The sequence below is a fragment of the Schistocerca serialis genome, chromosome 5 (assembly GCF_023864345.2).
Source record: "Schistocerca serialis cubense isolate TAMUIC-IGC-003099 chromosome 5, iqSchSeri2.2, whole genome shotgun sequence".
Lineage (NCBI taxonomy): Eukaryota > Metazoa > Arthropoda > Insecta > Orthoptera > Acrididae > Schistocerca > Schistocerca serialis.
Window position 1 is genome coordinate 679,669,798 of NC_064642.1, and position 12,649 is coordinate 679,682,446.

Consider the following 12,649-nt stretch of genomic DNA (forward strand, 5'->3'; position numbering starts at 1 on the left):
AATCGCCTGCGCACAGAATAGTCCTGTGAGACTGGGAAACATTGCAGGTTACTCATGTTTGCAGGAATGATGACAGACCGGTTGCACAGAATTACAGACCAGTATCACTGATACCCGTCCGTTGCATGATACGAGACGATATTCTAAGCTCAGTCATAATATTTACTGGGTGATTTAAAAGTAGTTGTACACACTTCGTGGAATGTAACGTATGCATCAAAATTAGATAAAACGACAAATGAAGTTTTGTCTGAAATTACTTTACTTCAGAGCTACGCTGGATAGTACGGATCACAAGTGCAACACAAACAACACAAAATTAATTTTTCTCAGGAAGCAACGACGCAAGAGGTTCCGAAATTCAACTCAGCTACTTACTGTATGGTTGCCCCTCGACATGTTCAAAATTATGGCCATATAGACAAAGACAGTGACGTCCTTGAGTTCCTATCTCTCTCTCGGAAGGTTACAAGCTTCGTTCATCTCATTCTGCATAGTTGCACAGCTATTTTCATTTCGCTGCTGTAGTTGTGCTATATTCTCAATTACAACACCATACAGGAGCTCCTTGTGACCGCCCCAAAGATGGAAAAGTCCACCGGTTAAGATCTGGAGATCTGGTAGGCCAGACAATTGGTCTTGCACGATCTGTCCTCTTACCGGGATAAGCATCTTTAAGATACTCTCTTGCCTCCCGACAGAAATGTGCGGGGGAACAGTCAAAAAAGCAGCTTCAGTCGATGTGCAGGCGACTACGACACGCCAAAAGCCCGTACTGGCCCATGATGTAACACCTACCTCAAATGTATCATAACTAAGAAATAATGCAGTTTCAGGCAAAACTTTATTTGAGATTGTACTCTTATTTTGATCCCTACGGTACACCCACGAAGTGGGTACAGTTTCTTTTGAATCGTCCGTATAGCCTAAGGAAAGTTGAGAAAGAGAGAGGGAGAGATACATACGTGTCTATTTGCTTCCACCGCCCTGAGTGGAATGCATAAGTTCTAAAAAGTGTTCGCCAACCTTCAGTCTTCTACTGTTGTTGTCCCCTGCTCAGAAAACAGCAAGTAGGTCATGAATCTGCAATCTTGAGTCTGTAAGAAACTCTTTTTGAGGAACTGTTATTTTAGAAGTGATTAAATTTCCAATCAGTTTGTTTATAGGTGGATGCCATTCTCTTTTTATTGGCAGAACAAGAGAAACTGGACAATTACATTCATTTTTAGAGTCACAGCTCGATGAAACATTCTTTGTACTTCACATTATTTCTCACCGCTATGTCGGCACCATGCCGTTCTGCACTTATTTATATGAATGCGTAGTAAAGATGTCCACTTCACATGATTGCAAACAATATAAACACGACATCTACACATTTCACAAATACGCTGAGACGAAGAAAGTATACCTAAAACCTCTTACCAGAACATATGCTAGCAACCCACAACAGCAACCCCATATGATAAGTCTATTGTCCATGACGCGGTCTTGTGTTGCGAAAATCTAGACTTTCGCAACTGGTGTTTACTTCAACAACTTTCAGTCCATTCTCCCATCTCCAATCGCAGCGTACAGCTCCAGTAAAATTCCATGAAACAATACAAAATGCGTTAAATTAGTTTCCTAATAATTTTTAAACCAATTTTTAATAAACATGTTTCCATACATTATTACAACATAAAGACGTAATACGTAATGCTTTTTTCTGCTTTATCTTGTTTATAAACAAAGACAGTGTTTACATCGTACAACGACTGTCAGTCATCAATGTTTTCGTTTTGGTCACAGTTGTAGCTACATAGAGCGTTCGTTAAGAGCTCTGTGTTCGCTCGCACCATCTGTTGCTACCGATGCAGTTCCCTAATTACTCACGTGACCTGCTTTTTAAATCGTGCTTACGGAGGATAATAACTGCGGTTCAAAGATACATCGAGAAAACATTTTAGAATCTTGCTTCGATAATAACGCACAAATGTTCTTTTACCAAATCGTTGCTTCATGCCACAGTATGAGGGATCTTTCCTTCTGTATATGAGTGTCACTGTTGCTATAAAAATACTAGTGGAACTCTGGTGTAATGACAATGTATTTTCTGCTGACTTTTATATACGAGCATTATGTAACATGGTAACAGTTGGGGCTAATTATTCTTGGCTCGATTTTTACTCCACATTCCTCTCTTATTTAAGGCCAGTGTATGTTTGAGTCTCTGCTCTTCATTTTATGTGGCCTATTTAAACCTTATTTGCTACCATTGTTTCATTTATGAGATTTCCATGTCACTGTTGTGTCATCTATTCACAATATACCTACTCCCTTGTACTTCATAAAATAGCTGGCGGAAGCCACTTCTCCATAAATACAACTTAACGGCCGACGTAAACATCGCTTTTGCCCTTCCTTCCTCATTATTCGTAAATATTTAGCCGACTTTTGCGTGTGTAAATTGCTAAGGGACCAAACTGCTTAGGTCATCAATCTCTAGACTTCCACACTACTTAAACTAACTTATGCTAAGAACAACACACACACCCATGCCCGAGGGAGGACTCGAACCACCGGCGGGAGGGGCCGCACAGTCCGTGACATGGCGCCTCAAACCGCGCGGCCACTCCGCGCGGTTAGCCGAATTTCATGTCACCTAAAAACCATACCTCACCTTTCTCTCTCTGTGTGCATAATTGGCTGACTTTTATGTCACCTTGTCTATTGAAACACGTATGTATTGAGTAGCAGCGATGGCGAGGCATGACAGAATCCTTGACCAGAGAGTTATTTATCGTTGCTAGTCTGCGCTTGACCGCGCGAGAGTACAGTTGCGAGAAAGTTGTGGTACGTAGCGAGTCGCGAGAGCATGTAGTTCGTTCGTGTTGTAGCGCGCGAGAGAGAGTCGGAGTTGTGTGTGAGGAGTCGGCGGGCGTCGACATGGGCCTCTGGTCAAGGTTCAGGATGAGGTATATTTTTAAATAAGGTAATGAATCAGCATTGCGCACATCTGATAATGTAATGTATCTTAACTGTAATTAATTTGTTCAAGAATTGCCCCAATAATAATTTTGTTCTGAAAGCAATTTTTTAAGAAAATAATCATTACAATTGAAACAATACTTCCTATGCTTTTCCTGCCAGAATCAATTTATCAGATTTGCACAGGGCCTAAGGTCAAGCGCAGACTAGCAACGATAAATAACTCTCTGGTCAGAGATTCTGTCATGCCTCGCCATCGCTGCTACTCAATACATACGTGTTTCACTATAACTCTCCATTTACCTCGTTTTTCTCTCCGTAACCAACTGGCAGACTCTTCTGTCGCCTGATACCCATAACTCTCCATTTAGTTCATTACATCTACATCTACATCTATACTCCGCGAGCCACCTTACGGTGTGTGGCGGAGGGTACTTATTGTACCACTATCTGATCCCCCCTTCCCTGTTCCATTCACGAATTGTGCGTGGGAAGAACGACTGCTTGTAAGTCTCCGTATTTGCTCTAATTTCTCGGATCTTTTCGTTGTGATCATTACGCGAGATATATGTGGGCGTAGTAATATGTTGCCCATCTCTTCCCGGAATGTGCTCTCTCGTAATTTCGATACTAAACCTCTCCGTATTGCGTAACGCCTTTCTTGAAGTGTCCGCCACCGGAGCTTGTTCAGCATCTCCGTAACGCTCTCGCGCTGACTAAATGTTCCCATGACGAATCGCGCTGCTTTTCGCTGGATCATGTCTATCTCTTCTATTAATCCAACCTGGTAAGGGTCCCATACTGATGAGCAATACTCAAGAATCGGAAGAACAAGCGTTTTGTAAGCTACTTCTTTCGTCGATGAGTCACATTTTCTTAGAATTCTTCCTATGAATCTCAACCTGGCGCCTGCTTTTCCCACTATTTGTTTTATGTAATCATTCCACTTCAGATCGCTCCGGATAGTAACTCCTAAGTATTTTACGGTCGTTACCGCTTCCAATGATTTACCACCTATGGCATAATCGTACTGGAATGGATTTCTGCCCCTATGTATGCGCATTATATTGAATTTATCTAAGTTTAGGGAAAGCTGCCAGATGTCGCACCATGCATTAATCCTCTGCAGGTCCTCCTGGAGTACGTACGAGTCTTCTGATGTTGCTACTTTCTTGTAGACAACCGTGTCATCTGCAAATAGCCTCACGGAGCTACCGATGTTGTCAACTAAGTCATTTATGTATATTGTAAACAATAAAGGTCCTATCACGCTTCCCTGCGGTACTCCCGAAATTACCTCTACATCTGCAGATTTTGAACCTTTAAGAATGACATGTTGTGTTCTTTCTTCTAGGAAATCCTGAATCCAATCACAAACCTGGTCCGATATTCCGTAAGCTCGAATTTTTTTCACTAAACGTAAGTGCGGAACCGTATCAAATGCCTTCCTGAAGTCCAGGAATACGGCATCAATCTGCTCGCCAGTGTCTACGGCACTGTGAATTTCTTGGGCAAATAGGGCGAGCTGAGTTTCACATGATCTCTGTTTGCGGAAACCATGTTGGTTATGATGAAGGAGATTTGTATTATCTAAGAACGTCATAATCCGAGAACACAAAACATGTTCCATTATTCTACAACAGATTGACGTAAGCGAAGTAGGCCAATAATTATTCGCATCTGATTTATGACCCTTCTTGAAAATGGGAACGACCTGCGCTTTCTTCCAGTCGCTAGGTACTTTACGTTCTTCCAGCGATCTACGATAAATTGCTGATAGAAAGGGGGCAAGTTCTTTAGCATAATCACTGTAGAATCTTAAGGGTATCTCGTCTGGTCCGGATGCTTTTCCGCTACTAAGTGATAGCAGTTGTTTTTCAATTCCGATATCGTTTATTTCAATATTTTCCATTTTGGCGTCCGTGCGACGGCTGAAGTCAGGGACCGTGTTACGATTTTCCGCAGTGAAACAGTTTCGGAACACTGAATTCAGTATTTCTGCTTTTCTTCGGTCGTCCTCTGTTTCGGTGCCATCGTGGTCAACGAGTGACTGAATAGGGGATTTAGATCCGCTTACCGATTTTACATATGACCAAAACTTTTTAGGGTTCTTGTTTAGATTGTTTGCCAATGTTTTATGTTCGAATTCGTTGAATGCTTCTCTCATTGCTCTCTTTACGCTCTTTTTCGCTTCGTTCAACTTTTCCTTATCAGCTATGATTCGACTACTCTTAAACCTATGATGAAGCTTTCTTTGTTTCCGTAGTACCTTTCGTACATGATTGTTATACCACGGTGGATCTTTCCCCTCGCTTTGGACCTTAGTCGGTACGAACTTATCTAAGGCGTACTGGACGATGTTTCTGAATTTTTTCCATTTTTGTTCCACATCCTCTTCCTCAGAAATGAACGTTTGATGGTGGTCACTCAGATATTCTGCGATTTGTGCCCTATCACTCTTGTTAAGCAAATATATTTTCCTTCCTTTCTTGGCATTTCTTATTACACTTGTAGTCATTGATGCAACCACTGACTTATGATCACTGATACCCTCTTCTACATTCACGGAGTCGAAAAGTTCCGGTCTATTTGTTGCTATGAGGTCTAAAACGTTAGCTTCACGAGTTGGTTCTCTAACTATCTGCTCGAAGTAATTCTCGGACAAGGCAGTCAGGATAATGTCACAAGAGTCTCTGTCCCTGGCTCCAGTTCTGATTGTGTGACTATCCCATTCTATACCTGGTAGATTGAAGTCTCCCCCTATTACAATAGTATGATCACGAAACTTCTTCACGACGTTCTGCAGGTTCTCTCTGAGGCGCTCAACTACTACGGTTGCTGATGCAGGTGGTCTATAGAAGCATCCGACTATCATATCTGACCCACCTTTGATACTTAACCCAGTTTATTTCACATTCGCATTCGCTAATAACTTCACTGGATATTATTGAATTCTTTACTGCTATAAATACTCCTCCACCATTGGCGTTTATCCTATCCTTGCGGTATATATTCCATTCTGTGTCTAGGATTTCGTTACTGTTCACTTCCGGTTTTAACCAACTTTCCGTTCCTAATACTATATGCGCACTATTTCCTTCAATAAGAGATACTAATTCAGGAACCTTGCCCTGGATACTCCTGCAGTTTACCAATATTACGTTAACTTTTCCTGTTTTTGGTCTCTGAGGACGGACGTTCTTTATCAACGATGATAATGTCCTCTCTGGTAAGCCGTCAGGTATTTTATCGTTTCGCCCAAGAGGGGGTCCCTCTAAACTAAAAAACCCCCGTGTGCACGCCACACGTACTCTGCTACCCTAGTAGCTGCTTCCGGTGTGTAGTGCACGCCTGACCTGTCTAGGGGGGCCCTACAGTTCTCCACCCAATAACGGAGGTCGATGAATTTGCAACCATTATAGTCGCAGAGTCGTCTAAGCCTCTGGTTTAGACCCTCCACACGGCTCCACTATGCTGCAGATATTAAGCTCAGCTTGCACTCCGCGTGCGATGCTGGTTGTCTTCACCAAATCAGCCAGCCGCCGGAAGGAACCAAGGATGGCCTCAGAACCCAAGCGGCAGGCGTCATTCGTTCCGACATGTGCTACTATCTGCAGCCGGTCACACCCAGTGCGTTCAATAGCTGCCGGAAGGGCCTCCTCCACATTACGGACGAGACCCCCCGGCAAGCACACCGAGTGCACACTGGCATTCTTCCCCGACCTACCCGCTATTTTCCTGAGGGGCTCCATAACCCGCCTAACGTTGGAGCTCCCTATAACTAATAGGCCAGCCCTCTGTGACTGTCGGGACCTTGCCGGAGAATCGGCCACTGGCCCAACAGGCGAGGCATCCTGTGGTGGCTCGGAAACGATGTCATCACCACTAGGAAGCACCCCGTACCTGTTGGAAAGGGGTAAGGCAGCTGCCACGCGGCCAGATCCCACCTTCGCCTTTCGGCCAGGCACGCGCGAGCCCACCACTGTCCGCCATTCAGCCTGGAGTGATGGCTGACCGGTAAGATGCTCACTGCCGGAAGACGCAGCGACATCAGGGGTTCCATGTGATTCCAAGGCCACCGAAGTAGGCATAGGTCTCACCACAGTTGCCCCAACGCCACTACGAGCCGACGCCTGCGCCTCGAGCTCGATGAGCCTAACAGACAAAGCCTCCACCTGCCCCCGAAGAGTGGCCAATTCTCCTTGCGTCCGCTCACAACAACCACAGTCCCTACACATGACTATGTTTACCCTACTCTATACGGTGACAAATTCCCAAGATAATCTTCTGATGAGCTACTCTGATAATCAAGAAAAACTCACTGAAATACGAGACGCGAAAACTACGCTAGGTTTTCCCAGAAAAACTATTTAAAAGCTAAGCGCAGCAAATAAGTACAAAAACGCTTTATACAAACAGTACTCGCTGCTGCTGGTGCTCTCGCTCTGGCTGTCACAAGACAACTGCTGATTCAAGTGACTAGTGGCTAACGGCCGCGAAACAAACAAAAGACGGTTTTAGGGCGCTTTCTGTTCTAAACAATCAAGAAAACACTAAGAAATCTAACACGAAAACTACGTAAAGTTTTATCAAGAACTGTTAGTTACTATGCAGAGCAGATAAACACAAATAGAATCCCTTCCTTAGTGGAAGGTCGTAAACAAAATACAAAATAAACGCTTTATACAAACAGTACTCGCTGCTGCTGGTGCTCTCGCTCTGGCTGTCACAAACAGCGGAAACCACTTCGCCGTTTCAAATCATACTAGAGAGTAACGATACATCTATTTTGACACAACCTGTGCACCATATCAAGACAACATTTAAGTATTGCCATTATTTTTGTCAGCAGAATTGCTTTATTATCGTATAATGGCGTATTCACTTACCTAGTTTAGAGTGGTCCTCTTCTTCTGCAGCCTTCAGCTTGTTTTTATGCGTTATTTCCTCTCTGTTTTATATAATAGCCCTCGTCTTGCTCTCTTAATCGTAATATCTTTTCCAGACAATAAGGCTTATGTGTCTTTAATGTAAATATTTAAAAGTTGTTCCACAACATACTTTGTAATACTTTTTTGTTATATGCATTAATCTAGTGTTGGTGTCTTGTAACTCTATATTGTGTTCTCTTACTACTTGGTATATTCTAGCTTGTACACATAACACCTGTAAATGTCTGTTCCTTCACATCTGTGCAATGCAGATTGTTATTCTATTGGGTTACTTTGTGTCATAGCTTGTTTCTTCGTTGTCACATTCAGTGTAAGAAAATTTTCTCATCATAACCTTGATAGTGAAGAATGTTAAAGGAGACAAACAGTAGTTCTGAAAGAAAAAAGTTGAACGAACAGCAGGAAAAGAAAATGAATGAAGTATGGTGTCAGTTAACGCTGGCATCTGGTAATCGTCAATTACCTAGCAATACAATGAACTTTATTGCTGCCTGAGGTCAGTATTCACAATATTTTGTCATGTCACTGATTGACATTTCATCTAATAATTCTTGTGGAGATATTTCCATGGTAGAAAAAGGCACTTCATTCACAACTTCATCAAATTCAACCACGTAATTTACCGTTAAATTATGCATTTTGGAACTGAACTGATAGCCTTTTCTCACATAGATGAATGCAGTATACATTTGACCGTTTTTTTTTTTTTTTTTTTTTTTTTTTTGCGAGCCGTCTCTGACGTAAGCTGGCTGTTAAGCCTTTTTTTATGGAAATCTTGACACCACTGAACTTCTTTTCTGGATCCTCTAGTGCCTTTGTGCCTATTTGTGGTATAATGAATTTTTTACCATCAAACGTTCTGTCCACAAATAGTTCACTTCTTGCTCTGTTTTATGTTTGCAAGGCCAGTCTTCATTCAAGAATACTTGGACAAATTCTCTATATGTTTTACATGTGTTACTGACCTCTGTTCCCCATGATTTTGCTTCTGCTTCTAACCCACTGGCCACGAATTCAGTTTTTTTGTTGTTCAGTCTTGCTTTCAGGAATGATGCCCCCAAACTGTCTAATGATAGCTGCTGGATATATAGTTCCCTTACAAGAGAAATGATGGAATTTATACGCATTGGCGTAATTTGCTACGTCACTTACATGAACCGCATCTTCCTTTCTTTCTTGTTCACATAAAATTTCGAATTTTTGTTTAAAACTATTTTCTAATTTTCCTTGCATCTACGGAAGTACTCTTCGCTCTATTTGTCTCAATTTATCTTGAATCGCACTTGTGTTGCCTTGACAAGAGGATTCTACATGTGAAGTGCTACAACTAAGTATTTACTGGTCATATATGATAGTAGATAAATTATTTGTGATAACTTTCTTTGCTCTTGTCTTACTTTACTAATGTCATTAATTGTTCTTTGTATTATCCCATTTGGATTCTGCAAATCCTTATTTAGCTTTTCGATTTCACGATCAATTTTATGATGTGTTTCTAACTTAGAGACTTCTTATTCCTTACCCCATTCTTTTGTTTTGTAATCTATTTTCTTGCTACATCCCTCAGCATCAAGATTTGTATCCTTTTGTTTGAAAGCATTGAACGTACCGATAATTTCAGCTATTCCTACATTGACATTGTCTAATCCTTTGTCTATTTTATTACCTAATTCCTTTTTATTTTCTTTTACTCTCGTGTCTATTTTTTGCTTCTTTCCTTACCTAATTTAACACTTAGTACTTCTTATTCTTCAAAAATAGCCTGTACTACAACCTTAACAGAGTGGTTGAAAGGAAAACGCAGAGTCATGCCATTCGCTGTTCCGATGGTGTGGTTGAACCTAGTGACCATTATTCAGACTGTTACTTCTGTCTTACAAATATTTCTGGTCATTCAAGCAAAACTAGACATAAAATAAAGTATCCAAATGTATCTTCAGTTCATTTGCCTATGTCCCATGATGAGGGGTTGCCTGTTCCTGCCTGTAACTTGAAAGCCACGGAACCAGACACCATGTCAAGTGAATCAGAAAGTATTGAACATATAGAAGTGCACTGTCCTCAATATCATGACACTTCGCCTCAGCTCTTTAATCAAAAGGAATTGAATGATTCTGTTCACGACCTAAAAATTTGAAACCTCAAGCTGAACTCTTAGGGTCGAAACTGCAGCAATGGAACCTTCTAGCTCCAGGGACAAAAATTTCCTATTTCAGGTCAAGAGGTGCTTCCTTCGCTCAGTATTTCGATAGGCAGAATTCAATGTGTGTATGTAGAGATGTCAATGGTCTGATGATGCAGCTAGGTGTGCAAGATAATCCACAGGAGTGGCGACTATTTATTAATTCCAGTAAAACAAACTTGAAAGTAGTACTACTGCATAATGACAATGCATTTCCATCGGTACCTTTGGCTTACGCAATAGACATGAAAGAAACTTAAGAAACCATGACTTTGCTGCTAGAGGCAATTAAATATAAAGATCACGAATGGCAGTTTCACTGTGATTTAAAAATTGTTGCACTCCTTGCAGGTTTGCAGGCAGGATTTACAAAATACTGCTACTTTTTGTGCCTTTAGGACAGCCGTGACACCAAGAAGCACCCTATACAGTCAAGAAATGGCCTATAAAAAAGTCATGTGTTCCTGGAAACGTAAATGTGAACAATACCCCATTGGTTGAGCCTGATAAAATCATTTTGCCTCCCCTTCATATCATGTTGGGCCTTATCAAGAACTTTGTAAAAGCGCTGGATAAAGAAGTTGAGACCTTCAGTCACTTCAAAGAAAACTTCCCAAATTAAGTGAGGCAAAGCTGAAAGAGGGTATATTTGTTGGACCACAAATAAGAAAATTGCTGAAAGATCCAACCTTTGATACCAAACTCACAGATAGCCAGTTACCTGCTTGGTCTTCTTTTAAAGCAATTGTGAAGGGGTTTTTAGGTAACAGAAAAGACAAAAACTATGTTACCATTGTGAATGATCTGTTGGACAACAATAAGAGCGTAGAGTGTAGAATGTCGCTTTAAGTTCACTTTTTACATTCTCACCTTGATTTCTTCTCGGAAAATTTGGGAGCCATAAGCGATGAGCATGGTGAACGCTTTCACCAAGACAGTCTTACCATGGAACACCGTTACCAATGCCATTGGAACCCTTTGATGATGGGTAACTACTGCTGGGGTCTTGTTAGGGACGGTGATGAAACGGAAAAACAAGGGAAGAGCTCTGTCGTCGCATTTTTCAAAAACCAAAGATGATTAAAGGTGAAAATATCTTCCGAACTAATTTGGACCTTTTATTAGCATCATGCCCATACATACGTACAAAATAGTACTGATTTCAAACATGATGAATATGTATTTTTGTTTGACTTAATTGTGTCAATTTTCGCTAGTACCATTTTTTATTCTGCTGTGTATCTAGGAAATGTGAGATCATAGAGAAAAACTGATTTTACCAGTGTATTCAGCACCCCAAAATTAGGTAAATCCACGCATTTACAAATCAGATGCAGAAAGGAAGTTTAAATTTGTTAACTAGTGCAATTACTGGGAGTCTGTATTTCCTATAAATGACTACAAAACCTGGCCTGCGTTAGATCTTTGAACACCTTTGAGTGAACACGGATCGCTTTAAGTCTTTCACGACTGGAGAAACGGGGCACCTTTCTGAACAGCAGGTTTACTTCTAGCTCGTTTCATCTACATCTGCATACACACACTGCAAGCCACCATATTGTGCGTGGCGAAGGTTACTCTGTACCATTACCATTCATTTACTTTCCTGTTCCAGTCGCAAATAGAGCGAGAGAAAAACGAAAATCTGTATGCCTCCACATGAGCCCTAATTTCACATCTCTTACATTCGTGTTGGCGGCTTCAGATGCATATTCTCTATATTTTCTCAGTAGTATTCCTCGAAAAAGACTCCCTTCTAGGGATTCCTATTTGAGTTACCGAAACATCTCCATAATGCTTGTGTGTTGTTCGACCCTACTGATAACAAATCTAGCAGCTCGCCTGTGAATTGTTTCGGTGTCTTCCTTTAATACGACCTCGTATAGGCCCAAAGCACTTGCGTAGCTAGCATCGTACGTGCGGTATTCTTTACAGATGAGCCACACTTTCCCAAAATTCTCCCAGTGAACTGAAGTCGACCTTTCGCCTTCCATAACACAATCCTCACATGCTACACACATGGCTGCACGTAGATATTTCCTGTGGCCAAAACAGTGTTGAGAAAGGTTAGCGATGTAAAGATAAAAACATGCAGTAATTATGCAAGTGAATAGGGTGAAGCATTAATATTTCCGAATAGCGAGCAGTAGCGAAAGGCCAGCGGGCAGGTGACACACTCGCGGTGTACATTTCCGCGGGCGGAAGTTTGACTGTGAGGGCGAACACGCGACACTGCGCGGCAGGCCGCGTAATTTGTATGCATTAGCCGGCGGGAAGTGTCACGTCGCTGGGCGGTTGGCGGCTGGTGAATCAGCGGATCCAGTCGGCTGAGGGCGCGCGGCCGCGCAACGACCGCCGCTTGTGCCATTAGCGGACCTGCAGAGACCGCGCACGGCATGCGAGCCGCGTGTTCCGCGACCAATTAGAGCCGCCCAGGCGCAAGGGCCGCAACCCGCCGAAGCAGCTGGGGGGTTCCCCTTCTTCGCCGTCAGGTCTGCACTGACTGCTGCGCAGGCCAGAGGCGACGTGTCGACCCAGTCTGTTC